Source organism: Rhagoletis pomonella, unplaced genomic scaffold (assembly GCF_013731165.1).
Source record: "Rhagoletis pomonella isolate Grant_MI unplaced genomic scaffold, Rhpom_1.0 Rhpom_scaffold_00003, whole genome shotgun sequence".
Lineage (NCBI taxonomy): Eukaryota > Metazoa > Arthropoda > Insecta > Diptera > Tephritidae > Rhagoletis > Rhagoletis pomonella.
In genome coordinates, this window is record NW_023458557.1 from 40,128,785 (window position 1) to 40,137,754 (window position 8,970).

The following is an 8,970-nucleotide window of genomic DNA, read 5'->3' on the forward strand; positions in this document are numbered from 1 at the left end:
ACAAGTAAATCCAAGTACATACTCGATACTTTTCTCAATTTACCAAGTAGTTTTTTACTCGATACTTTTTACCGCGATCCAAGTAGGTATCGAAAAAAAGTACTTGTATCGGAAGCACAAAACTTATTATGCTTCAGCATCTTTGAAAAAGCAACCCATTAGAGGAATGGGAAGATAAGCGCACTACATTTCCACAGCTATATAAGCAAGCCCGTCTATACATAACGGTTGTTGGGTCATCTGTTCCTTGCTAGAGGCTTTTCTCAAAAACAGGTACAACTATCAGGCATGTTCTAAAATTTGATATCGACCCGATTTCGATAATTTTTTCGATGGTTTTTAACCCAAAAATTTACAAATCTCGCATTAAAATGATTTATTTCATATCGCTGCTGCTTCTTTTACGGGTTTCAATTAGAATATTCACTCTTTTCATCAGATATAATAAAAAAATATTTGGTAAATGGAGTCGTTTATCAAAGTCTCGAAACCGCCTTTCAGGATAACACTTGGAACTGTTGATTTTTCTGGGGAAATATAACAAAAATGGAGTTATTTTCTTAAACTTATTTTATATGAAAAAACTTTATCTATTAATCTTTTAAAAATGTATTCTATTGTTTTTGTATGGAAAAATGTTAGAAGATAAATAATCTTGTAAAAATGCATTGTAAAAAAAATTCAATAACTTTGAAAAATCTGCAAAATCGTAGTCCTATGTACAAGTACTCGATCCCTTTCTGATACTGAGTAGGAATCGATACCTTGTTTGATACACGTACAAGTACTGGGACCGAATCACGGCTCTCGTGAACGAGTGACCGGTCGAGGAGAGTAAAATTTCGATTCGAATCGAATAGGCAAATCATGGCACTCGATTCGTAAGCTAGCGAAATTTCTTCGATTATTAATCGGTTGCCAATTAGTAAATGTATCATCTTTAACCATTTTTCAGACGTAAACAAGAAATAAAATATTCATATCAGTTATTATAAAATGAATATTTCAGTATTTTTTTATTCGAGCTCGCCTGATTCTGATAATGTAGTCAGTCAAGTGCAGATACGGAGAGGATTACGTGACAAAAGCAATCCCTTAAGTTTACCAGCAGCAGCATACGTTAAAGTTCTTTATTTGCAGGTTCAAAAAACGTTTCCGACTGTCAAAACCTGCATTCGAGTACGTGCTTTCGGAGCTTGAGTTTGAGGGGCATATGTCCACATCAGTACCCTCCGTCTTGCAATTAGCTGCTACGTTATCGCTTTTGGGAAGTGAAAGTTTTCAGCACGTACTCCACTGAAACGTCCATTGCAGTAGCTTGCAGCAGCAGCTCCTCGGACGCCGTCAAAAGCTTTTCTTGGTAAGGCCCACCTCCGGTCTTTTGCTTAGAAGCTTTATTAAAAGACAGCTTCTTTTTAACGTTCTGCCTTTGGTCTGCAAATACCTACAATTTTAAGCCAAATAATACACTAGCTTCTGATTATATAAATTCAAAACAACCTACTTTACGCCACATTTCAAGTTCTTTTATAGGCGGACCAGCAGAATTTAATTTTAAGGAAAGTTGCTCCCACAATCTTTGAGCAACGGTTCTTCTTTGAACGCAATTTGGCAGAATATTTCTGGCCAAATCCGGGTGCTCCTGCATATATTCCGCCATAATACTTTTTTTTTGTTGATTTTGTTTATGTTTGTCCTTAAATATAAAAAGATATTAAAGTTTGCAACAGTTTTTACTAGAAATATACTCACATTTTGTTGTTTTATTTTAATTTTCCACTTCTCGATGCAAAATTTACTGTCGAATGGTGTTTTGAATAATTCTACTCGAACGTCTGCTCGATATCGAATGGGGTGATGCCAAATTTCGATAAATTTTACTCGATCACGAATGCGGTGATGCCAAAACAGAAAATTTCGAAAAATATTACTCGATCACGAGAGCCGTGATTCGGCCCCTGATTGGAGTAATACCTTGATGGTATCGATTTATCCCTACCTGTGCCAATTGATAGAAAAGTACTCCGGATTGCAAATTTTTGACAACTATGAGGTAAATGAAAATTTTCAACCCGCTGGTGAAAAATGTTACAGCAAGAATTACACCATGGAACTTTTCTACTAGTTGACATAAAATTACTATCTCAGTGCTCGGAACGCCGCCACTGAGCGCCTTGCCAACTGATTAAAAATTGAAAATTTGGAAAGATCAAACAAACATTTTGAGATTTCTTGTGGTGAATACGAACGCCATAATTTTTACCTAGCTCGTGGAACCACGCAACATTTTGACAGCTTGCAAATATGTATACACTTAGGGCCGGTTGCTCAAAGCCTGGTTGACACTAATCATCGGTTAACATCGTTATCGACGTTTTCGTATCCATGTATATAACACGGTGTCGGTAACGTCGATAACGATGTTTAACCGGGTATTAGTGGCAACCAGGCTTTGAGCAACCGGCCGTTAAAGTTGGCGGTAATAAAGAGTCAAAATCAAAATGGGGTCTGGAAAAGAACAAAAAGCGTACGTTAGTTGTCAGTTATAAAATAAATAAAATTTATTTGCGAATATTTGTTAATTCTATTTATTGAAAGGCAACGACGCGGAAAGCTTGTGTTAATTATATTGCTAACAGAACCTGGCAGCTCGCACGTTGCCTAAATTCTCAAGTTACATCAAATCCCCAAATGAATACATTGCTTGTATTACCATCAATATCGCCATGTATAAACTTTAACAACATACAAAAATAGAGCTTTCTCACGAGCGTTTGTTTGGGTTTTCAACACCATTTATAATTTTCTTTTAATAAAATCACGATATAGCTACAACAACAACGATTAGTACAACAACAACCCAAAAAGGTTGGCTACTGTCTATACTGTGAATTGAATAGATTTCATCCTTATGCTTTTTTATTGTAGTTATTATTCTGTTGACATCTAAATTGCCATACATTTTATGTCGTTGCCAATACATTGTTTTCCGGCGTTTCCTCTTACATTAATAAAAATATTAAGGGTACTCATCCAACCTTATAAATGCATTGTAAACCGTATAAACTTATAGTTGTGTATACCTTATAAATGAACTGTCAAAATTTGTATGGAAACCCGTTTACACATTTCTGATAAATCTCTCCGGAGATTTCACTGAATAAACTTGATAAACTGAAGCCAATGCAACTCTGTCGCAGCTCTAGCTATGTTTCTTTGGGCAATAATCGGGATCCGCATAAACATTTTTCACGCAAATTCAACAACAACGATATGATCCTGATAGAGATCTGGTTCAATTATTATCCGCTCTGCTTGTTTTGATTCACTGATAATTTGGCCGCAAAGTTTGTTAGCCGTCATAAATGAGTTCATACACAAACAGACACTCCGCCATTGTTTCTTTTAACATGCTTCAAATAAATAGCCCTTATGTTATATGTATATTTATTTAAATAGATATTATCTCGTAAATATATTTTTTCCCATTTAGCGAGTTACCCCCTTATTCTAGAACCAGAATTTTCGTAATTCGTAATTCGTAGATACGCTACGAAAAACGAAAAATCCACATGCTGCAACCCTTGCGGAAACATGTGCAGCATTGCCAGTTATCAGTTGTTTTTCGAAGATAGCTGAATAAAGGAAAACAAAGAGGAAAGGAATTAAAAAAAACTCATGAAGCGCTTATTTATAGTAAAACTGTTTCATTTTACATATTTTGAAGGAAACGGTGGATTCTATTGCATTCGCAATTATAGCAGCGGAGTAAGAGCGCGCTATGGGAATGATTTCACAAAGATACGCGGAGCTGTCGGGCATAGTAACCATGTGCGCGTCTACGTCAGTTTCTAATTGAATTGTTGAACCACAAGCCAGAACTACTCCTATGCTTGAAGAACTGGTTCTCAATCCAGGTAATGCAATAACAGCTTCTTCCAAGCCATTGAAGACATGTACTTTGTTAGGTCCACCACCTGTTGCACTTGCTTCTGCCTTCGGACGCGCTTAGGGATTATAACCCTTACTAAGTAGAATTCTCCTTTCTGTGTTGCCGGAGAAGAAGAGCTTCCGCATGTCAAAGGTATATGTAGCGGTTGACTTGCATTCGATAGCGAGAAAACAAGACCCGCTACGTTATTTAATAATTTATTTAAAATCACAAAATCACAGCTCAATTAAATCGGGTAAAATACTTATTTTAGCCGGGGAGAGTGCAGCTGATGAAACGTCCGTCGTCTGTGCTGGTCCGCCAAAGAAGAAAGAGAACCAATCGAGAGATTAGAAAGCTGAGCGGCGAAGTTGATGAATCGTCAAATGTCATAGTGCTGAATAGATGATGATGGGCCGCACCATGAACCAAAAATACAAGATCACCTAATCAAAGAAGCAAGAAAAAAGTATATTTCTGAGCGTTTTTGACATCTGCCTAAGAATGAAAACAAACAAAGAAAACGAAAAAGGCGCGGTGATTGAGTGCGATTAAATTGGTATTTATTATAAAATATACAAAGTGAAACTTGATGACAATTAACAAAAAAAGTTCATAAAATATGGTTTTCATGATTGAAAGTGTTTTACAATCGCATATCATTACCACGGGTCGATTTTTCAATGCCAACGTTCTGGCCACAAACGTGCACCCACTTTTCACGCAAATTTACGCCTTTTGGCAAACCAAACATACGCACAAACTTTTCCAATCACACAGCACTTCATGTTATATCATAAATATGTTATAAACCAAAATTTGTAATTAAAATCGCTGCAGAAAACACATTCAATCGCTAAAAAATCACTATGAAGAGGTAGAAGACGATGTAAACAAAACCGAAAAACGTCAAAAACGCTACGAAAACTTTTTTCAAAAAATCGATTACAAATACAACGATGGCTGATTAGGTGATCTGTAGTCGTTGGTTCATTGGGCCGCACTGCCCTTAATTCATTAGGCTGGTACTCTACTTCAAAACCAATCTCTGAGTATGAGTAACTATTTGTAGAGGCGCAAGTCGCTACACACTCCCCTTGTTTGGGAAAAGAAAATTATGCGTATTACAGTATATTATCAGTAGAAAATATGATTAGATTACAATATGTTTTGAAAAATGAGAAAGATATTTAAAGGAAAAATTACAATTAGGTTTGCAAAAAAAACTTTAATTGTAAAATGAGACTGCTAGATTGGGTGAAGCCGTTGACGATATGGAAGCGGGTGGTTCTTGAACATGTAGGCTATCATCTGCAATATAGACCGGCTTTAATCTGTCGACTGAGACTGCATTATGCTTTCCTTTATAGTCCACGATGAAGTATTTGTCATTACGTTAGATAACTGGGAATGGGCCCTCGTACGGTGGCGAGAATGATATCTCAATATGGTCGTTTCGAACTAAGTCGTGAGAGCAGGTGTTGAGGTCCTTAAAATAAAAAACAGACCGCTTGCCGTGTCGAGACATTTCCTTTGGAGCCAAATTTTTAAAATGGTCTTTCAAAGAACGTATAAGATCGCTGGCTGTAACCTGTGAATTAGAAGGAGCGATAAACTCACCAGGTAAGCGGATTGGTTCACCGTAAACAAGTTCGGCAGGCGTTGTGGCGATGTCCTCTTTCCAGGCCGCACGAAGGCCAAGTAGAACGGCTGGTAAGGCATCGTACCATGTTTCATTGTGGCACAATAGTGCCGATTTAAGCTGACGATGAAGCCGCTCCACAAGGCCGTTTGATTGTGGGTGGTACGGTGTCGTTCTCAGATGTCTAATGCCAAGAACCTTGGAAAGAGTTTGGAATAGTCTTGACTCAAACTGGCGGCCTTGATCGGAAGTGATCCTTTTCGGGACACCATATCTCGCGATCCAGTGTCGAATGAGTTCACGAGCCACTGTTTCTGCGGTTCCGTTTTCCAGTGGTATTGCTTCCGGGAATCTTGTGAAACGATCCATTACTGTTAGGCACTGATTGAAACCTCGTGATGATGGCAGAGACACCGTAAATCAACGTGTATGTGTTCAAATCGTTGTGATGGAGGTTGAAAATTTGCTATCGGCGAACAGATATGACGCTGTATCTTATTGCGCTGGCAGTCGATGCATGATTTAGCCCACCCGCGGCAATCTTTGTTTATTGAAGGCCACACGTAGCGTTGGCTGACTAATTTCTGAGACGCTTTGATGCCCGGATGTGCAAGAGAGTGAAGTGAGTCAAAGACCCGTTTCCTCAATGAAGGAGGCACGTACGGCCTGATGGCACCAGCTGAGATATCGCAGTATAGTGAGGGCTCACTTACAACAATATGGATTTTCTGCAGATTCAACGTCGTGCTGGAATTGTTGATAAGCTGCTGAAGTTCGCTGTCGTCTTGCTGTGCGGTGGCAAGCTGCTGCGCTGAAACGGCGGCTGAGATAGCTTCTACGCGTGAAAGCGTGTCGGCCACGATATTGTCACGTCCTGATACGTGTCTGATGTCGGACGATAACTGGCCTATGAAGTCCAGTCGACGAAATTGCCAGGGCGAAGCTCGTTCTGGGCGTTGTTGGAATGCATGCAGCAAAGGTTTGTGATCTGTGTAGATGATCACGTGACGACCTTCGAAAATATGGCGAACATGCTTGATCGCTTCGTAGACAGCATGCAACTCGCGGTCGTAAGTCGACAACTTTTGAATAGAGGGCGGGAACTTCCTGCTGAAAAACGCTAATGGCTGCCAGTTGTTCCCAACATGCTGCTGCAGAACTGCTCCTGCTCCGTAGTCTGACGCATCTGTGAATATAGCCCACTGTGCTTCAGTACTTGGATGTGCTAGTAATGTGGCTTTGGCGAGGGACTTTTTAGCTTCTTGGAACGCAGTTTGTCGTTCTTCAGTCCAGTCAATCTTCTGGCAGCCTTTGACATCGGAGCCTTCCAATAATTTGTTAAGCGGTGCTAGAACCTCAGCGGCGTTCTTAATAAATTTTCTATAGAAAATTAATGTTCCGAGGAATCCGCGCAAGGATTTGATATTAGCGTTTAGACTGCGGTAGTCTCCGCACGGTCGCCATTCGCCAGTACGTTCGCAATGCGTAACTTATCTGGAGCGAGTCGGCGTGCCTTAGTTACCAACGGAGGTCCGTTCGTGGTTTGAATGTGGTGTTGCGTTGCGTGCTTCTTTAGTATGGTAACTCCATCTGGCTTGGATATTTCAGGGAACCTGCGAAGTAATCTGTAGTAAACTGTGTCACCTTCGATAGCCTTAACTGATGAAGCTCCATTTGCGATGGCGAGAAATGCCGGAGATGTAAGCCCAGTAAGTCCGCCGCGCAAACATTTTCTTTTGAGGTCGACAAGTAATGGCTCAAAAAGTCGGCCCCAATGATTGGCTTAGTTACCGCCGCAACGACAAAGTTCCATGTCAAGTCGCGTCTGAGGCCAAGGTTTAAAGATAACGTTTTTGTACCAAAGGTCTGGATGATGGTACCATTCGCGGCATGAAGTTGGTAATCGACAGGGGTTAATTGGGTTCTCAACCGTGTGCAAGGAAAAACGGACAGATCAGAGCCCGTGTCCACTAAATATGATATACCAGAGGCCCTATCTTTAATGAAAAGGCGGCGAGAATCAGGTTGAGAATCACTGTCCGCCGCTAGTGACTCTCTTTTGCGTTTCCCGAGAATTTGCAACCCTCGGTGCAGCGTTTTGCGTCTTTTCCGAACTTGGCGTGATAGTAACAGATGCCATTTGAATTCAGTTTACGAATTCTCGAGTGACTGCGTGACATGTGTCGTGATGGTTTTTGTTGTCTGCCACCTAACCTGGACTGGCGATTGTTGAACGTAGTGGTCAGCGCGGCCACTTGTTTGGTCAAATTAAGGGTTTGTGTAGTTAAGTCTGTGCTGCCCGAACTAAGTGTTACCGCGGCTGTCTGCCTATGGTGAAGAATTTCATGCAGCTTGTCAGCGCTTGCACCTAACTCATCTAATTAGGCGGTTGATTGCAGTGCTAACATGGCGCGGGTGTCTTTGGGAAGCGCGGACAGCCACTTTGCCTTAATGACATCTTGGCCGACCCCAGTTACTAACGACTTGAGGTGACGTAAAAATTGAGACGGCGTACGGTCGCCAATTGCTTCACCCTCTAGAAGCTGCTGAAGCTTAGCTTCCTTAGATTTAGAAAAACGCGTGATAAGTGCAGCTTTTAGGGTTAAGTACGGCTTTGCACCAGGCGGTTGCACAATGATGTCCTCTACTTCTGCTGCGTAGCGAGCATCGATTACGGAAATCGCGTGATAGAATTTATCTATTTCTTTCGATACCCCCAAAATTGTAAATTGCGCTTCGATCTGCGCAAACCACAGCGACAGTTTGTCCGGATTGAATTGGATTGGTCGGATAACGCTGGATTGAGAAAGGATTGGCTTGAATTCTGTACGAGTATCGTCGGATGCCGTGCCCTCCATGTTGGGCATTTCGATTGTATTTTAAAACCCGAAAAGAATGCACGACGAACAATGAGAGTAGCAAAGTGAAATTCACATGCTGCGGCTTTTCCAGCTACTTAGGGTTGCGGTTATATCGCGAGACTCTTTGGTGTGCTTTTTTGGAGCTCTAGCGCTCCGCTGACGACTGCTATTTTATCAAATTAGGTTATGGCAAATAGCGATGCTGTGAATTTTAATTAAAAAAAATATCACGTCGGGGTCACCACTGTAGCGCTTGACTTGCATTCGATAGCGAGAAAACAAGACCCGCTACGTTATTTAATAATATATTTAAAATCACAAAATCACAGCTCAATTAAATCGGGTAAAATACTTATTTTAGCCGGGGAGAGTGCAGCTGATGAAACGTCCGTCGTCTGTGCTGGTCCGCCAAAGAAGAAAGAGAACCAATCGAGAGATTAGAAAGCTGAGCGGCGAAGTTGATGAATCGTCAAATGTCATAGTGCTGAATAGATGATGATGGGCCGCACTGCCCTTAATTCATTAGGCTGGTACTC

General features: G+C 40.8%; 1 long non-coding RNA gene across 1 annotated transcript; it reads right to left on the reverse strand.

Annotated features, from left to right (window-relative positions):
• Nucleotides 1-777: 777 nt before the first annotated feature.
• LOC118736576 lies at nucleotides 778-1,996 on the reverse strand. The gene is made up of 3 exons (XR_004992726.1): nucleotides 1,753-1,996; nucleotides 1,505-1,696; nucleotides 778-1,444 (listed from the first exon to the last, which is right to left on the reverse strand). It is a non-coding gene; the product is annotated as an uncharacterized LOC118736576 (long non-coding RNA).
• Between the last annotated feature and the right edge of the window lie 6,974 nt (nucleotides 1,997-8,970).